Raw genomic sequence first — 19,946 nt, 5'->3', positions numbered from 1 at the left:
TCTCACCACGGAATCCTTCCCGTCTGCTGTCGAAGGATGCGATTAGTTACTTTCGGAGAAATGGTTCCTGGTTCCTGGTTCATAAGCGCTCACTACATGAACACAGTTGCAGGCACACTTCACGATTCTCGTGTGGTGCGAGGTTTATGCCCTTGAATGCAATTTAATTTAACGTGACATTATATTTGGTATTTAGCAGTTTTTTTTCATTACCGCACAGTATTCGGAGTATGTCCACTTCATCTTCCTTTCTAAGGAATGGTTCAGAGTCTTCTATTCTGGAGGTAGTTTACTTGCAAATCCGTCTTTGTTTTCTTCCTTCACTTAAGAGACGTTCAATTCACCCCACTGCGTATAGTGGCGAATTCTCCTATCTAAGGTGTGTTCAGTTAGCTGAGGTGGTATTCTCTTAGTGCGAAGACTCGGAAGGTTATTCATTTAGTCCACGTTTAACGGCGAAGTCTATTATCTAGGGTGCGCTCATTTAGCTAAGGTAGTATTCACGTAGTGCGGTGATTATTAGGTTAACCAGATAGAGAAATTCCTTTTTAGGCTTTAGAATCTTTAGCAACAGTGGTAGTATAATCACATGAACTTAAGTTTAGTACATCTTAAGTATCCTAGTCTTTGATAGTTTCCCTACGAGAGTCCAAAGAGGTGCTCTCGTAGGCTAGCCTAGGTTGTTTTGTCGGCGCTGAGATACTTCTGTGCTCGTCGGCCTTTGCCGCAAACTGCAAGGCGGAGGGTCATCGGTTCGGCACACTGCCTCATTCCCTCCTTAATGGGTAGGTTCTGAATAGTCACTTGGGAGATGCATCGTTCACCTTTTTACACGAAAGTTATTCTCTTAGTCCGTGTGTAGCCGCTAACCCTTCTATCGTGGGTGCGTTCATTTAGCTAAGGGTGTACTCTCTTACTGCGGAGGTTCTTAGAGGCGGCCACCTGGAAGTTGGTGTCGGTTTTCATGACTTCTACCTAAAAGACGTTCAGTTTTCTTCGAAGAAGAATTTCTCGCTTGGTCCCCTTGCGACGACCAACTCGATCTTATAATTACGTAGTAATGTTAAGGGTGGGGGGAACTCTAGGTAATGAATGTAGTCTTAGGAAATTTGGAATTTTGGATTCTCTGTTAGTCCGGGTTCATAGTGAGACTATTAAGTTTGAAGTTAGTACTGTGAAGATAGGCAGATCCATTGGACAGGTTTGGTTTCTTCAACCTCTTCTGTGCAGACATCGGCAAAGATCCTGCACACTCAACTTCTCCTCCAACATGAGAGGCTACAAAAGATCCTGGGGGTTCTTCGTACCCCTCCATACATGAGAGTGCTTTGATTAGCCACATGGGAGGTTCATCGTACCCCCTCCATACATGAGAGTGCTTTGATTAGCCACATGGGAGGTTCATCGTTCTCCACTAATCATGGGAGGCTGTGATTAGCCACATGGTAGGTTGGTTTTTATTTTGCTACTCTCTATCCATGAGGAGGTTTGAATACCATATGAGAGGTAGCTCGACTCAGACAGTACCTAGACATGAGTCTGACGCCGGGGGTACTCTCTCTACAGACATTCTCACCTGCCGAGTGGGATAACCAGGTGAGGGTACATTCATTTATACAGAGTAGGTGAATAATGAGTTACCTGCTTTCCCTGTTGGCAGGTCGGGCTGAATTAGATGATCCCACCACTAAATTTTGTTAATCGGGCTAATTCAGGTGTTCAGGGAGTGTATTGCAATATGAAGTTTTCATAATAAAACTAATATTGTAATACTTACCTGAACACCTGAATGATTCCCACCCTCCTCCCCACTTCAATTTGAATAGTGGATAACGCAATTGGGGATCTCGGCCTCACTCAGCCGGGACTTGCAGCAGTGTTACCAACAGTACTTCAGGTAACTCATTTGACAAGATTTTCCTGTAAGCGTTGGTAATGCTGTCAGTTTATTACCCACTTAGTGGGTAAAAGCTATGGGGATGTAGTTTGGGCTGGTGGGTGACCAGGGTTAATTCAGGTGTTCAGGTAAGTATTACAATATTAGTTTTATTATGAAAACTTCATTTTTGAAGTGAACCTTACCTCTCCATTATATAGCTTTTAATTGCTCACCAGCGGTAGTGTGACAGATTAACAAAAAACGAGGAAACACTGTTTTCTATGAATATCTGTCTTCTGTCTATCTACCTCCCCCCACCCCCCACCAGGGGACTGAAAGGTAAAAACACTCGTAGCTGGTCAGTCTACTGTTGTCTCTGATTTTGGAAGGAGGTCGACAGACTGTTAATGTACTTGGTTTTCTGTTGGATGTTCTTTTGTTTTGAATATTCGTTCGGTAGGAACCTGTTAGGTAAGAGTTGCCACAGCAGACATCACAGTCGACCGCCCGTATTCGTGGGGATAGGGACTACAACACACACACACACACACACACCCGCGAATAGCTAAAATCCGTGAATGTTTTGACACCCCCTCTAAAAATGCTTATAACTGCCTATTTTAGTGGTTAAAACACCATAAACCTAAGTTCTTGACATAGGGTTTTTGAAGTGAACCTTACCTCTCCATTACTGTAGCCCTTTGTTGGCCAAACCGGTTGAGCTTCAGACTGTCGCTCGATGGGCCGGAGTTCAATTCCCGCGGCCGGCTGATGAAGAGTTAGAGGAATTTATTTCTGGTGATAGAAATTCATTTCTCGCTTTAATGTGGTTCGGATTCCACAATAAGCTGTAGGTCCCGTTGCTAAATAACCAATTGGTTCTTAGCCATGTAAAATAAGTCTAATCCTTCGGGCCAGCCCTAGGAGAGCTGTTAATCAGCTCAGTGGTCTGGTAAAACTAAGGTATACTTAACTTTTTTCTCCATTACTGTATATAGCTTTTATTGATCACCAGCAGTAGTTCGACAGATAAATAAAAAATGAGAAAACACTGTTTTCTATGAATATCCGTCTTCTGTCCATCTACTTCCCCCATCCACTTCCCCACGCCCCCGCAGGGGCCTGATATGTAAAAGCACTCATAGCTGGTCAGTGTACTGTTGTCGCTGGTTTCGGTAGGAGGTTGACAGAATGTTAATGTACTCGGTTTTCTGTTGGATGTTCTTTTATTTTGAATATTCGTTCTGTAGGAACCTGTTAGGTAAGAGTTGCTGTAATAGGCATTACAGTCGACCTCCTGTATTCGTGGGGATAGGGACTACAACCCCCCTCCCCCCACGATTAGCTAAAATCCGTGAATGTTTGACACCCCCTCTAAAAATACTTATAACTGCCTATTTTAGTAGTTAAAACATCACAGACCCATTCTAGAAATGCTTATAACTGCCTATTTTTATAGTTCAAACATCAAATATACCTTAAACTATCATCCTAAAACACTTTAATATTTTAAAATTTCAATATCACTTTAATATCATTTAAATAATTCAGTATCACTTTAATATTATATATTTCAATATCACTTAGATATCATTTTCAATACTTATTTCTGAGCGGCTAGCTATAATGACATGAGAAAATTGGTTTTGGGGGTAGCTGTAGCCACTGGGAGGGTTTGCTATAAGTCAGGTACAATAAAGAGGTCCTTCTTATACTATGGAGCGGAGAAAACCAGTTTATTACTAGCCATAGCTAAAAATTCTCTCTCTCGCTCTCTCTCTCTCTCTCTCTCTCTAATCTTATTTTAATCTTACTATTTTTACAGGTACTGTATTATTACCATTTAGTCATTAATCTTATTAATTAATAATTGAAAATTAGTACTTATTAATTTTCAGATATTAACTATTACAGGTACAGTAGTATTATTTAATAAACTTATTATTTAATCTTATTAATCTTAATATTGAAACAAGACGACTCCATAATGAGGCTATAATATTGAGAAGTAAAAGCCACAGTAGTGTTACAAATACTTAGTACAAAGTTGAAAACAAAATGGAGAGGCTTTCAGATAATACTCCATATCCCTCATCAGCCCTACTAAGCGGTAAAATAGTGGAGGGAGTGTTAAGACAACAACAGGAAACTGGTATAAAGCGGATTCTTCTAACAGTGTTGGTCAGGTAGCCCCTGTTTGATTGTTTCTGTTGGTGAGACAGTTGTAACGGCGAAGTGGTCGTACGGGTGACTCCAGCTCATCAAAGACTCCATCAACTCTCAGCTATAGCAGCATCAATCATCTGGGATAAAAGAGAGGTGGGAGCAGCATCAGGGGTCTCACAGTCACCAGAAACATGAATCTTAAAATCGTCAACAAATTTGCCAATAATTAGAGAATTAACAAAATTGTCCTCATCAGTGAAGGACAATTAATAAATAATTTTATCATAAAAATATATTTAGTCACAAAAATATGAAAGTACAATAATTAGTGAATACTGGATTGCTCTACGAAAAAAAAACCTGAGTTACAGGATTTTCTGCGAATAATTTGGAGATAGGTTCCACTGAAAAATCCGCGAATTGGTGAAGCTGCGAATCCTGAACTGTGAATAGGGGGGGTTCGACTGTATTTCAGTTTTATTGACCCTCGCGATACATTTTTGATGAGGGAAAGGTTATGATGGGATAACTATATGAATCACAGTTGAATAAAATGAGGTAATAGATTGCAAACGGAGAGAGTTTGATAGGTTGCAGAAACAACTATAGAGGATAATACTTGTAAGACTTGAGTTAAAGGGATGCACATCTTGTCTGCTTTGCAATTTATTAACTGGTTGGGTCCTCTGCTACTCTTTGACCTATTACTCCAAATGAGCTTCTCATCGATTCACAGCTTAGAGTTGTTAGGATGGAGTCATTTTTCATGTTCACTTGGCATAAGTTTCACAGGATGTTGTTACTGTATTGTTATTATTATTAATTTATCTTTTCTGCACTACCCTTCTGAGAGTCTTGTTTTTTCCTCGCGTTGGAGGAAGGGTCAGTGACCCGACTTTTTTTTTTTTTTTTTTTTTTTTTTATGCCTTGTCTTTGGCATGTCCTGTCTTATTCCCTCGAGGTTCAGATTAACAGAACTGGGACATGTCAGAAAGTGGTGAGGATATGTGCTCTTGCCTCCTTCCTCTGTTCAGTCTGGCATCTGGAGCTCTAGTCCCGATGTTATTGGTGCCAAGTGACGTTTGGGGTTAGTGGCACCGTTGTAGTACAAGAATTCAGTGTCCGATAGGATTGCTTGGGTAAGAATAAGACGATTCTCCCAATGTTTTTTCCTCTTTAATTTTACTGTATCAGATCGGCTGGGTTGGAGTGATGCTTTGACTCCTCTGGTAATATTTAAGCGAGTTCTAGCTGCGAGGAAAGTTACCCTTTACTTTGAAGAGTTTCACTTCAGTCCCCTGTAGTTAAGGATCTTTTGTGGTGTAAGGCTATTATAAATATCAGTTAGTTTCTAGTGAGAAGCCTTGACTGTCTTTGGCTTTCCTGTGCATCATGGTTTTTGGTGGCCAGCGTGATGGTGAGCCTAGCAGTTTTGACTTTTAGGATGTGAGTATAGACAGAGACATGGTCAACTACTAACTGATTTATTATCACAGAATTCTGACAAGACATTGGTTTCTGTAAGTGGAAAAGTAATGTAGGACATCAGAACAAGAAGGGCATAATTTTATGATCAGTTGTGTTTTCTCACACCTGAAAAATACCTAATAATTCCTTGTCCCATATGAGAAGAGTTTTCTAATACACAATTCAAAAACTTGACATGTTTTACATTTGTGATTGATTTTTTGTTTTACAAATAAAGTATTGTAGTTCCTGAAACTACATAAAACCTACATTCTTTGATTAATAAATCAGTCATCAATTTGTGTTTTCTAGGGAAACCCGACGTTCTACAAGGGTCATGTTTTACTTTGGATGGTGATTGCCCGGAGGGCCAGCTGGAGGGCCTTACAGTGCTCCCCTCCCCCCCAAAAAAGGACCTGGGGAGATGAACCATCCTCTAGAATGTATGCTGGTTTAAGTCTACTGAGATCCAGGGTAGTTCTTCCATCCAATGACATCTCTTAGCACTAATGTTTGCACTGCAGGATACAGTGAGGTCCTGAGTAAGCAGGGGAGAGAGGGGAGAATCCTGACGAATACATATTTTGTATACTCGAGTTCTGCGGGGAAGTAGGATTTCTTAGCCATGACATATGTTTTCCTTGCTGACGTGATTTTTCCTACCATTCTATGGACATCAGAGGGAGTGGTAGGTTCATATGAGTCTTGAAGTACATCTGCGGGTATCATTAATGATTGTCCATAGAGTGCCTCAGTGAGCGAAGCGTTGAGTGCTGCATGTGGGGCTGTTCTCAGTCCTATTAAAATCCATGGCAACTCCTTTCTCAACCTCCTGTCTTGATATCTGGTGGTGAGCGCTGCTTTAAGGGAGCGTTGGAATTCCTTGACCATACTGTTGGCTTCTGGGTTGTAGGCGCCGTATGGTTTAATTTTGTCCAGAGACTGGCGGCAGGGGGGCTCCATGGGGCTGGCATGAAATTAGCACCCCTGTCGCTGGTTATATACTGAAGTACTCCGTGTCGGCTAACTCAGTTGATTAGAGCTTTCGCACAATTTTCTGCAGTCTGTTGTTTGACATTGTTGCTTCAGACCATCTGGCATTTCGGTCAACAGTGGTGAAGAGGTATTTGTACCCCTCTGAGGTGGGTAGGAGGCCCATAATGTCGACGTGAATATGGGCGAGGCAGCAGTTGGTTGTTCGGAAATTTCCTATCCCTGATTCTGTGTGCCTGGTAACCTTGGACGTTTGGCAGGGGAGACATTTGCGAGTCATTTCTTAAAGTCTGCCTTCATTGCCCACCAGAAGTATCGTTTTGTCAGGGTTAGGGTGGTGCAGCGACCTGATAGGTGTGACAGATCATGGGCGAAACTGAAAGCCTTTCTTTGTCTCCTCAAGGCCAGCGGTAGATAGGGGCGAGGACATCCGGTACTCGCTGTGCAGGCAGTGGTCGTCTCTCCGTCATCTATGGCGAAATCCCTCCACGAGAGGGTGTTACTTTCCCGTCGGAGATGCTGTATGTCCTCATTATCCTTCTGGGCTGCTGCAATCTATGGATATGACATCCAAATCTAGACGGCATTAACGGTGTTTCTGGAAAGGGCATCTGCGATGATGTTGCAGGAGCCCTTCAGGTGCAGGAAAACTCGGAGATGGACGATAGTTGTTGTGCTGACCAGCAATCTAGTGTTGCAGCAGAACCAGTGGGTCTTTTGGTTTTCTGAAAAGCTGTTTCTTGTGGTTTTCTGAAAAGCTGTTTCTTGCTTATCAGTCCAGGATAATGATTTGGGTTTTCCTTTTAAACATTCGTACAAAGGGGACATTATTTTAGCCAAGTTGGCTATAAAACAGTGGTAATAATTGATCATGCCACTAAGCTCTTGGAGTGATTTAATGTTTCTTGGTCTTTGGAACTCGGTGACGGCTTGGACCTTCGTTGGGAGAGTTTTTTTTAACTTCTTCGGAGCTTATTTGATAACCTAGAAATTCTAATTTATTTTTTTCCCATGGACATTTATCTTGTCGGAGTACTAGTCCGTTTTCTCTGAGTTTTTTGAGGACTTGGTTTACATCCTTAATATGCAGTAGGGTAATTCCCCGAGGATGTTGTCCATAAGCCGTTGAAAAGTAGCCCCAGCATTTCGAAGTCCGAAACAACTGTAATTAAAGTATATGCCCGGAAGGGATTGATGATTGCAGTCTTTTCTGTCTTCTTTTGCTACCGGGACCTGGTAGTATCCCTTCAGAAGATCAATTTTTGTGAATATTCTTGCTCCTTCGAGCTGATTAATTATGTCTTCAATATTAGGCAGGAGGTACCTGTCTGATACTGTTTTAACATTAAGGTGCCGAAAGTTGCCACAGGGCCGCCATGTACCGTCTGCTTTAGGCACCATGTGGAGGGGAGATGCCCAAGGGCTGGAGGCTTTCTGGCAGATTCCTGCCTGTTGCATATCATGGAATATTTGTGTAAGCTAGTTTGTTTGAAGCCAGCCGTCTGAAATATGTGTGCACTGGGGGACCCTCGGTGATGATATGATGTTTGATGTGGTGTTTTTTTTTAGGGTGCGTGAGGTCATGCTGGAGGTTGTCCTTGAACACTTCGGGAAATTCCCAGAGGAGGCAAGAGATTTCTGGTCCCAGCATGGAGTTTGTTGTTGTCCTTGGGGTGATGGGGGTTAAAGGGGCATCTCTCTGAATGAGCTGTTGTCTGGATAGGTCTACAGCATGTCGTGTGCTCTCAGGAAGTTTGTTGCGAGTAGTGCAACGGTGATGTCTGCTGTGATGAATGTCTAACTGTATGGTTTACCGTTGAATGATAATTTCATATTTCTGGTTCCATAACTTTTTAGTGGGGCGCCTTTGGCGGTAGACACCTGGAGAGTGTTGGGAGCTTGTTTTAGCTGTTCATTTGGGTTGGCTGGGACAAATGATTTGCATACACCTATGTCAATGAGGAATTGTATGTCGGACATCTCATTGGTCATATAGAAATGTAGAGTGTTCTTGCCTTTTCCTGGAAGAAAGACAGCGAAAGGCAGACGATTAGTTGGTTTGGCCGCTGCTGCAGCCCTGCTGCATATTGTTTGATAGCATACATCCTTGTTCACATTTTAAGCCTCACTCCCAAATCTCCAGTGGCCATTTTTCTTTTCTGATCCTCTGTTTATGTTGTGTGTCAGGCTTTATTATCTGATTTGGCGGTTGTTTGTTTTCCCTCTTGTAGTTTTGGGAGTGGCAGGGAAATCTGGCCCAATGTTTGTCTCATCGCTGCTAAGGGGTTGTGGTTGTGTGTGGTGGCTGCTGCTACAGGCCAGTGAGTGTGCTCTGATGATGTCTGGGCTGGATGAACTGCGTCTACCATTTTGAGAAATTTCTCAAGGGACGTGGTGGATGTGGTGTTAAGAATTGCAGCAGCTGTTTTTTGTGGCAACTTCGTCAGGAGGACTTCTCGCACTAAGTCCAGCCAGCATTGTCTTTGGTTGGCTGTCTATGGCAGGGATTGTTATTAACCATTGGAGTTGCTTGTGGACGTGTGAGGGCCATTGATCTCTTATTGCCATTCCTACGTTATCTAGAAATTTTCTAGCTTTGAGGGCTGGGGACATGCTGAAGGATGACTTGGTTCTTCCTTCAAAGTCTCGTATGTGATGGTGGTGTCTGGCTCGGCTAACCACTCTGCTATTTGTTTGAATACATTGTTGGGTAGGAATTTAAGGAAGTTGTCAGCTTTTCATGACGACGACGTGATTTGTATTTTTATCTGTAGATCATCTGTGCCTAAAGAACCAGGCCTCTGGGTTGTGTGTCACGAAGGGGGCAGGCGGACGGATGTGGCTGCGGCATTGGTAGAGCTGGCAGGGTTGGCCATTGTGATGTCACCAGTTTAGGGTGTGAGTGTAGACAGAGACATGGTCAACTACCAACTGATTTATTATCACAGAATTCTGACAAGACATTTGTTTCTGTGAGTGGAAAAGTAGTGTAGGACATTAGAACAAAAAGGACATGATTTTATGATCAGTTGTGTTTTCTCACACCTGAAAAATACCTAATAATTCTTTGTCCCAAGAAGAGTTTTCTAATACTGTACATGTGATTTGAAAGCTTGACATGTTTTACATTCGTGGTTGATTTTTTGTTTTACAAATAAAATATTGTAGTTCCTGAAAATACATGAAAACCTTTGATTAAGCCATCAGTCATAGATTTGTGTTTTCTAGTGCCTATCGATGGCACGCCGTTCACCTGTGCAGCTATCACCTGCCTATAGAGAATCTTGGCAAAGCGCTATCATTTCAGCCTCCATTTTGGTAGGCAGGTGGTTCCGGTAAGTAGTCTCAAGATTCTGTCTCGGGGGGATTTTAACTCCTAATCCAGTTGAGGGAGTTTCTGTAGGTAAACAGTTGGTTGCTGTTTCGTTTCTCCGAGTCCCCAGTGGTTTAGGAACTTACGTTATTGCAAGATTATTCTGATCAGAGTTTTGAACATTTTATTTAGCTGACAGGTTTCCCACTGAATCAGTGTTTTTCTTTTTAGCCAGAGCAAGTGTTTTTGTTCAGAGGTGATAAAAGGAGTTTTCAACCCTTGGTGGAAGCTTATCAGGAGTGAGTTCAGTGCATTTGGTTGATGCTCTTCGCCGTTGAGTGTTGTAATCTTTGCCAAGGTCTCTCTGGCGTATTTTTGGTAGCTGAGACCTATTCTGCTTTTTTTTTTATATACGCAACTTACCAAATAATTACATAGCTATTAGTTTCTACTTTACCTGGCAGCTCAAAATTCAAAATTCGCAGTAGCTCTCTTTTGTTTTGGGTGTAGATATACTGCTCTGCCCACTTTTGGGGAAGGATAGGTACAACACAGCTAAAGAACTCAATTCGTTTCTGCCGTCAGTGACTAAACTCATGGTCATTGGCTGCTCTGATTTTTTTTGGTTTTCACTGGATGGTTGCTGATATTCTTCATTTGGTGAAGTACTCGATGCTTCTTGGTAGCGCTCTACTGTTAATTAGCTTAGCTAATTCAGGATTCTTTATTGTGGCTTTTCTGACTTTGACTATTTTTGACTAGTAAAGGCTGTAAGACTAGGTTGACTTCAGCCAAGTAGACAATCACACTGTATGTAGTAATGTAGTTGGTGTAGGGAGCAAGTTTGCTTGCTGGAAATTTGCTGTGATGGGGAAGTGGAAGACTGTGCATGCACATTTAGAGAAGTTACAGTGTGACAGACTTAGAAAAGGTACTGCTAGGGCTGAAGCGAAGGCTTCTGCTAGCCAGGTTTTGTCTCCTGAGGTTGATGTGGCAGATTTACCCGTACCTGCAACACCTGTGGCCACTTTTTCCCCTATCTCAAGTCCGACTTTTCCTGTAACTCTGATCCCTGGCTCTCATTCCTCTGAACCCAATGCCATTGCCAGCCTGGAAGCATGTGTTGATAAGAAATTTGATTTGTTAGTGAACACTGTTTCCCAAATGGGAACTCAGTGCATGTCCTTGTGGACTGATTTGTTAATGAACACCGTTTCCCAAATTTGGAACTCAGTGCGTGTCCTCATGGACAGATTTAACAGCATCAGAGGAGGAGGTGGCTACTCGTCCCATTGATGCTCCTAGACCAAGGTCCCTGCTAAACTCCTCTTACTCACCTGGGAGGAAGTAAACTAGCAGTCCAAGGGAGGTTGGTGGGGTTTGCCCATGAGTAGTCGCTTCCTCATCCAAGCCTGTTGTCCTCTTATCCCAGGACTTGGAAGATCGCCGTTGGAAAGGCATCCACTTGGGTGTGCAAATGTTATCTTCCAGTGACTTGGACTCAGATGGGCCTCGAAAGCGTAGTCGGCGCTTTGCTCAAGTGTTGAGACCATTGAAAAGGATCTCTCGCCTCGATGGAAGAAGATGCTCTCCCGGCTCGTAAGCGAGCATTGGAAGGGGCTCTTAACCCCCTTCCCTCTAATAGTTTTTGGGAGTCTCTTCAAGCTTCTCACTCCCTTTCCATGCCCACCAAGCGCCACAAAGTGTCCAAGAAAGTGTTGGTTAGTCCAGTGTATGGACATAAAGTGTCCGAGCACCCAGAGTCCGAGAATTTAGTGCCTGAGCTCCCAGGTGGTGATTTTCCTGTGTCCAAGTGCCCATCATTTGAGCAATCAGTGTCTGAATGCCATTCTTATGATCTTCAGTGTCTGAGCGCTATTCGTATGAGCGCCCATTGTCTGCGTTTCCAGCTTGTGGGCTCCCAGTGCCTGAGCGCCCCGAGAATGATCGTGTGTTATATTAGCGTTCAGCATATGGACATCAAGTGTCCAAGCGTCCATCATATGAGCGACCCCGCAGTCAAGTGCCCTTCCTATGGGCAGACATCCAATCCTTTACTGTCTGTTAGAGGTGTTAATTTTAGTGAACCTGTTGTGTCTGGTCGGTCTGTGAGCTGGTGCCCAGGGACTGAGCGCCCAGTGTTATTGGGTTATAACCCTAGGCAGAAGAAAAACCCCATCAGCTTCCTAAAAAATACAATGCGCAACTGGAACACAGTACTAACAAGCTCTGGGATAAGACTAACATGAGAGGGATCTTTCAGGCGATTCACTGTCCCTACTACTCTTTGAAGTAGCCATGATTCCCATGACAAAAGTACTGCAGAAGTTGGATGCTGGGTACCAACTCAAGAAAGGAGACAGCAGAATTAACCATCTGATGTTCATGGAGGACATTAAGCTGTATGGTAAGAGCATCAAGGAAATAAGATACCCTAATCCAGACTGTAAGGATTGTATCTGGGGACATGAGGATGGAGTTTGGAATAGAAGAATGTGCCTTGGTCAACATATAAAAAGGCAAAGTGACAAGGACTGAAGGGATAAAGCTACCAGACGGGAATAGCATCAAACACATGGATGAGATAGGATTCAAATACTTGGGAGTAATAGGAGGAGAGGATATAATACACCAAGAGATGAAGGACACGATCAGGAAAGAATACATTAGGTGATTAAAGGCGATACTCAAGTCAAAACTCAACGTCGGAAACATGACGAAAACCTTAAACACATGGGCAGTACCAGTAATCAGATACAACTCAGGAATAGTGGGGTAGACGAAGGCTGAACTCCACAACATAGACCAGAAAACTAGGAAACACATGATAGTACACAAAGCGCTACACCCAAGAGCAAATACCGACAGACTATACATAAAACGAAAGAATGGGGGAGAGGGCTACTAAGCCTAGAGGACTGTGTCAACATCGCAAGCAGAGCACTGGGGCAATATCTGAAAACCAGTGAAGACTAGTGGCTGAGGAGTGCATGGGAAGAAGGACTGATAAAGGTAGATGAAGCCCCAGAAATGTACGAGACAGGAGAATGAAAAACAGGATAGGAATGGCACAACAAACCAATGCACGGACAGTACATGAGACAGACTAAAGAACTGGCCAGCGATGAAGCATGGCAATGGCTACAGAGGGGAGAATTCAAGAAGGAAACAGAAGGAATGCTAACAGTGGCACAAGATCAGGCCCTAATAACCAGATATGTTCAAAGAGCAATAGGTAGAAATAACATCTCACCCACATGCAGGAAGTGCAGTATGAAAGACAAGACCATAAACCACATAGCAAGCAAATGTCCTGCACTTACATAGAACCAGTACAAAAAGAGGCATGATTTAGTAGTAAAAGCCCTCCACTGGAGCCTGTGCAAGAAACACCAGCTAGCTTGCAGTAATAAGTGGTACAAACACCAGCCTGAGGGAGAGATAGAAAATGATCAGGCAAAGATCCTCTGGAACTGTGGTATCAGAACGGATAGGGTGATAAGTGCCGAAAGACTAGACATGTTGATTGAAAAAATCAAGAAGAAAGTATCACTCATTGATGTGGCAGTATAATGGGTCAAGTAGATAAGAAAGAAAGAGAAAAAAATGGTAAGTATCAAGACCTGAAAATCGAAATAAGAAGGATATGGGATATGCCAGTGGAAATTGTACCCATAATCAAAGGAACACTAGGCACGATTCCAAGATCCCTGAAAAGGAATCTGTAAAAACTAGATGCTGAAGTAGCTCCAGGACTCGTTCAGAAGAGAGTGCTACTAGGAACAGGGCACATAGTGAGAAAAGTGATGGACTCCTAAGGCGGCAGGATGCAACCCGGAACCCAACACTATAAAAACCACCCAGTCGAATAGGATGACTGTGATAGACGAAAAAAAAAAAAAAAAATAATAATCAGTAGATTTTTCTACAATGTATTTATTTGTCAATTAAAGTATACAATATTTCGCCAACGTTTCGCCCAGTTCCCTCTTCCATCTCCCCTCCCCTCGCCTCCCCTCCGCCTCCCCCTCCCCAGTACCTGATCAAGTGTATTTTTAGCTGTCCTCCTCTTCCCTCCCCTCCCCTTCCCTCTTCCATCCCCTTCCCCCACCCTCCTCCCCTCCCCAATCACACAAGTGTTAATTTAGTAGTGTCCTCCCCCCCTCCCCTTCCCTCTTCATCCCCTCTCCTCTCCTCCCCTTCCGAAGCATACGATCAAGTGTTAATTTAGTTGTCCTCCCTTCCCTCTTTCCTCCCCCTCTTACCCTTCCCTTTTCCTCCCCCTCCTCTTACCCTTCCCTTTTTCCTCCCCTCCTCTTACCCTTCCCTCTTCCATCCCCTTCCTCCCCTCCCTTTCCCTCTTCCATCTCCCTCCCTCCCCATTCTCATCCCCCTTCCCCTACCCCTTCCCCTTCCTTCGTCTCCTTCCCTCTCCATCCGTCTCCCCCCCTTCCAGAGCACACAAGTGTTGTTAATTTAGCTGTGTCATCCCCTCCGTCTTCCATCCCCTCCACTTCCATCTTCTCCTCCCCTCCCTTTCCTTCCCCCTTCCCTCCCCTCCCCTCCCCTCCCGTCCCTCCCCTCCTCCGTCCCTCTTCCCCTACCCCTCCCCCTCCCCTTCCCCTTCCCCTTCTGGAGCACATGAACAAGTGTTAGCTATGTCCTCTCCTCCACTTCCCCTTCCCGTTCCCCTCCCTTCCCTACCCTTCCAATCCCCCTTTCCTTACCCTTCCAATCCCCCTTTCCCTACGCCTCCCACCCCTTTCCTGCCACCTTCCCCTCCCCTGCCCCTTCCTTCACCCCTCCCTCCCCTCTCTCCCCTCCATCCCCTTCCCATTTTCCTCCCCTCGCCTTTCCTACCTTCTTCCCTCCCCTTCTCCCCTCTCCCTCCTCCCCTCCCCTCACCTTCCATCTTCCTCCCCCTCCGCCTCCCCTTCCCCACCTCCCTTCCACCTTCCCTCCTCTTCCCTCTTTCATCCCTTCCCCCCCCCCTCCCATATCCCCTTCCCCTCACATTGCACTCCCCTTCCATCTTCCCTTCTTTCCTCCTTCCCCCTTCTCTCCCCTGTTATAAATCTGTTACAATTTGCCAAAACTAAAAAGTATATAATGCAAAATACAAAGAAAAATTTTACAACATGCTTTTATTAGCATGCACTAAAAAGTAAAAAAAAAATAATTTTTGAAACACTAAGATTTTCTTACAATTAATCATGTCTCCAAAAAATAAAAGCGTGGGCCCAAAACATGTGCGGAAATACTACAAGAAAAGAGTTGTAGCATTTCCTTCCATGTTTGGGGCCCACGCTTTTATTTTGTGAGAAAATCTTGGTGTCTCAAAAAATAATTTTTAAATTTTTAGTGCATGTTAATAAAAGTATGTTTTAAAAAAATTTTTATTTTTTTTCTCGTGCCATTCAGTCATCCTGTCTGTGAACTTAAGGTTGGTCGGCGGTCTTAGCTTTTAAATATATTTTTGTAATTGTAAATTTTAGTCTTTACTGATTTTTTTCATTTTGATTTTTTATAATTTTTTTACAGATTGTTTAATAAGTTTTATTATGAAATGTCTGAATTGACAAATGTAGAAATGTTTCCTTAGTCAACCCGTGATTTGATATATATATATATATATATATATATATATATATATATATATATATAAAATATATATTGAAAATATACAGTTCAGTTACCTGTAGTAGTGATAAGTTTTATCATTATATAGCTGTAAGATTTAAATGAGAATATCTACACTTTGGTATAATACAATTTTACATAAGCTCAAGTGGTTTAAATTTTTGTGACGATTCTGTATACCTTTTTATAACTTAAAATTACGATACAAAATTAAAAAATGAATTTCAAAATTCAAACAGACATATTATTTCACTGTTAAGACATTTTTCGACTTTTTTGAAATCTCCACGACTTCATCTCTCGTTGAAGTGGGAAATCTCTCATGCTCTCTCTCTCTCTCTCTCTCTCTCTCTCAGTTTTATGTAACACCTCATTGGAAATTCCTGTTTTATTTCTGATTCATCTTTACCAGTGTGTTATAGCTACAGCGAATATTAGCAGCAACTGAGATACCTCTGCTCTTTGTAAGATGAAAGCTCTGTATTTTCCGAACAAAATGTAAGAATTTCTTCCGTTGACAGGAGACCATTTCAGTGAAAAGGGTTTCTCTATGTGCATCATCAGGTTCCTGGGTGAAGAGCACTTGTCTGAAAGGGGGGAGAAGAAATAACGTGAATCCGTTTGATGGGATGGGTACATTAGGTCGTGAGGGAATTGGATCTTGAGGATAAGAGGGACGGTTGGGTGCAGAGCATAACAGGCACTCGGTTTATTTAAGCGTTAAGCCTGACGAGTAACGTTCGGTATGTTCTCTAAATGGTTTATATCTGAACTTAGCTTAAATAACATTTGGCTTGTTCACAGACTGCTTGTTTGATGGGTTTTGTTGAAATGTCTTTCATTGATGAATTTTGTGTTGCAAAATAAACAAAGTAACCATTCCCAAAGTTTATTCCTTTTCAGACAGCGTTGAATGACTTTCCTTTCAACATTGTATGATGCCTATAAAATAAAGATTGCCAGTTGGGAAATGGCTTTCAAGTTTCAGAAGTACCATCGCTCTTTGATGGAAAACCAAAAACATCGTAAACACTGAATCTGCAGTAGGAGCCGGGACGATTTCCTTCATTGTGAATCAACAAGGACAGAGGTTCCAGTGACTGGGGTTGATGCATCATAAGGTTGCTTCCACCCTTGAATTATACTCTACCTTCGTTCATATTATCTTTCTTTCATCTTATTTTCACAAGATTTAAAATAAGATTTTGTGATCAATGAAAAGTCTTGAGACTGGTCTGCTCTGGGATGCTGGGTGCTTTTTATTTCATTGATGGAGGTATGCTGGGTTCTGGTGCTCTGTAGTATGGTTGGGTGATTGTTATCTCTTCTGATTTTTTATAGAACTGTTCCACACAAAATTATGTATACTATATATATATATATATATATATATATATATATATATATATATAATGTTGCTAATAAACGTATCTGGCTTTTATGTGGGTGTAAATATTTAAAATTTGTTTAAAGTGGGTCTTTTGCCCCGGGTAACCATGGGGGAGGCCTCTTACCCGTCAGAATACTGCGAAAGAGTTTGTATAGAAATCCTCATTAAATGCAACAAATCTTCATTGACTTATTGTAAATGAAGTTCAATAACTGTAATATTTCATAATATAGAAATGGAATACAAAAAATTCTTTTTGGTTTAAGCATATTTAACTCGTAAGTTAAATTTAAATGTTAATGACTAAATTATATTACAATTTGTAATCTTAAATGCTAAGAAAGTATTTGTATGTATTTTAAAATCGTTTTCAGTAACTCATTAATTTTATTTATTTTTCTTACGAATATAAATGAAAGTGGTCATCTGGATAATTAGTGAAAAACTAAAACAGTCATTAAATATAGAACATGAATTTATTTTAAATTATAAACAAGTAGTTTTATGGAAACATAATTCCATCATTAGGGAACAAAATAGCTTTACTTTGTTCTGTTAAAATTTTACATAAAATTCTTCTGAATCACAGTTTTGGCAAATGTAAGAAAAAGTCCCTGGAGTGCAATCTTCATGTGGCCAGTTTCCACATGACATAAACAGCATTTATTTTTCGCTTGGCTGCTGTTTACAAAGGGTCTCCGCAAACTATACAAGACCATTGACGGTTTCTTTGCACGTTGAAGAGGCTTCTGTGAATAAGCAGTGATTTGTAAAGGGGTGAAGTGATTATTTCAGCCATTTCTGTTTTCCGTTTCCTAATACTTTTTTTCTGGCCTTTGGTGGATTGCACAGGCCTTTCAGTATCTTTTATGCATTAACTCTAGTGGAAGTTGCATGTTTTGAACAGCAAGGAACACATTGAGAGGCTTTCTCTAAGGCAGGTCATGGGTTCTCTATTTTATTTGATGGACGAGCACCGTGAATAGTTTTTCGTTTGGACTAGTACACTCTAGTATGATTAGGCTTTTTTCTACAGATATAGAACTTCCAGTCTGCTGGCACGAAATCTTTATCAGAAAAGAGATCAGGATTAGATGGCCATAAACCTGTTGCTCTGAAACTATTAGCAGCCTTTTCAATGGAAGTTTTATTTTTTTGAATGCAGCTACAAATGTTCCTACAACTTCATATTGGCTGATTTGCCTTGCTGCGTATGTGACCATCCATGCATCTGCTGCTCTACTGTAGGCAGCTTTCAAAGGTTGGAAATAAGAAATATCCAGAGGCTGCATTTTTTGTGTGCAATTCCATTTTCTCATGCAAAACCTATAGCAGCTAATGTTTTGTGAGTATCATGTCCATCCAAGATTACAATGTATTTGTTTTATTGAGAAGGCTCAACATGTGAAACAAAATGCTGAAACCATTCATTCCATCTCTCTGCTGTGCACTGGGCAATGGATCCGGGTTGGCTGCCATCCATTAACGCCTGTGACCTGCTTTTTCACCCAAATATGAACATTGGAGGAAGGAATGCCTCACTTGCATTCATTGCACTTAACACTGGTGATGTCTGACCCCATTCTCCACTTGTAGTACGTCCTACCACTTTGACTCCCTTTCTTGCCACAATATTAATGGGCTTATGGACTTTTATGCGGTACCTGTTTCAGTGATATTCCACGCCTCCCTTGGACCATAATTGTTGCCCAATAAAATCTGATGGCATACCTTTAAAAATGAAGCCTCCAGAAAACGATTAAAACCCACTGCTCTTCCTGAGAGTTTTTCTTCAAGAAAGCTTTTAGCGAGTCTTTCCCAGCAATTTTAGAATTTTTTTTTCAGAAACGGTATGGGACTAATTATTTTTTGCAATTTCATAAGCAAGTCATCTAACATTTCTTGTATTTGGCTCATTAACATTTCAAATTGTGCCTAAAACTCCCAGGTTGGATATTATCAGGATATTTCACTTTTCCTAACTCGGTGTTGCCTTAGGGTATTAAAAGGACTGCCATACTCTCTCGATACATCCGAGAGACATTTCTCCATAGGATGCACGCTCTGTTTTCCTCTCATAATGATGAGACACGTTATTCTGAACAATCAGATCACTCTGACAGATACTATAGCGTTAGCTGTTTCCATTTATAAATGAAGTATAACGTCTACCTGTGAGGTAAAAAGCCTGTCACTAGGCTTCTTGCCCCATTGCCTGGGGAGCCTTGTACCCCAAAGCCTTTATTAGAAAAAAACCGAACGTGGTCTCCATGCATTGTGAAATGAAAGATTAAAACCGAACGTGGTCTCCATGCATTGTGAGATGAAAGATTAAAGTCAATCTCATTTTACTCCAAAATCCTCAAAAAATATGCGAAAAACCACAAGGTCTAAAAATCAGCATCAATCTTTTCCTAAAATGATGGTAAAATCATTCAAAACTTCTATGGAAAGTGGTTAAAATAAAAAACTTGGTCCTAAACTGACAACAAGGCTTAGATGTATACATGATTTGGTCACATTACACTTGGCGCAGCTAAACTAACCATCAAAATGGATTCAAACTAAAAGAAATCCACAAATACCTTGGGGAGGTCTCTTACCTCACGCGGACAACTCACCCCACTTACCCTACCTATATATATTATATATAAATATAATATACTATATATATATATATATATATATATATATATATATATATATATATATATATATATATATATATATATATATATGTGTGTGTGTGTGTGTGTGTGTTAGTTAGTTTCGGGGAGAACATTGAAAGGAGGGCCGCCTCTAAAATCCCGTGTTGGTATATTTAAAGTTTCCAGTTTTCTTTTTACCACTTGAGAGAAGGACAGTGTTTATAATTTTGGACTTACCGGAATTTTATTATTATTATTATTATTATTATTATTATTATTATTATTATTATTATTGTTATTATTATTATTGTTGTTGTTGTTGTTAATATAAGATTAGTTAGAACTATTAGATATAACAAAGCATTTAAATGTAAGGAAAGGTTCTTGTTGTCTAATTAATTGAAGTTCAGAATTATTTATGCACTCTTGATTTTAATTTTTTAAAGTAAT

General features: G+C 41.3%; 1 long non-coding RNA gene across 1 annotated transcript in view; it reads left to right on the top strand.

Annotated features, from left to right (window-relative positions):
• The window catches only part of LOC136855135 (uncharacterized), a 65,998-nt gene that overhangs the window by 7,829 nt on the left and 38,223 nt on the right, over positions 1–19,946 (top strand). The window lies entirely within an intron of this gene.

Source organism: Macrobrachium rosenbergii, chromosome 30 (genome assembly GCF_040412425.1).
Source record: "Macrobrachium rosenbergii isolate ZJJX-2024 chromosome 30, ASM4041242v1, whole genome shotgun sequence".
NCBI lineage: Eukaryota > Metazoa > Arthropoda > Malacostraca > Decapoda > Palaemonidae > Macrobrachium > Macrobrachium rosenbergii.
This window is presented reverse-complemented; position numbering and strand designations above follow the sequence as displayed.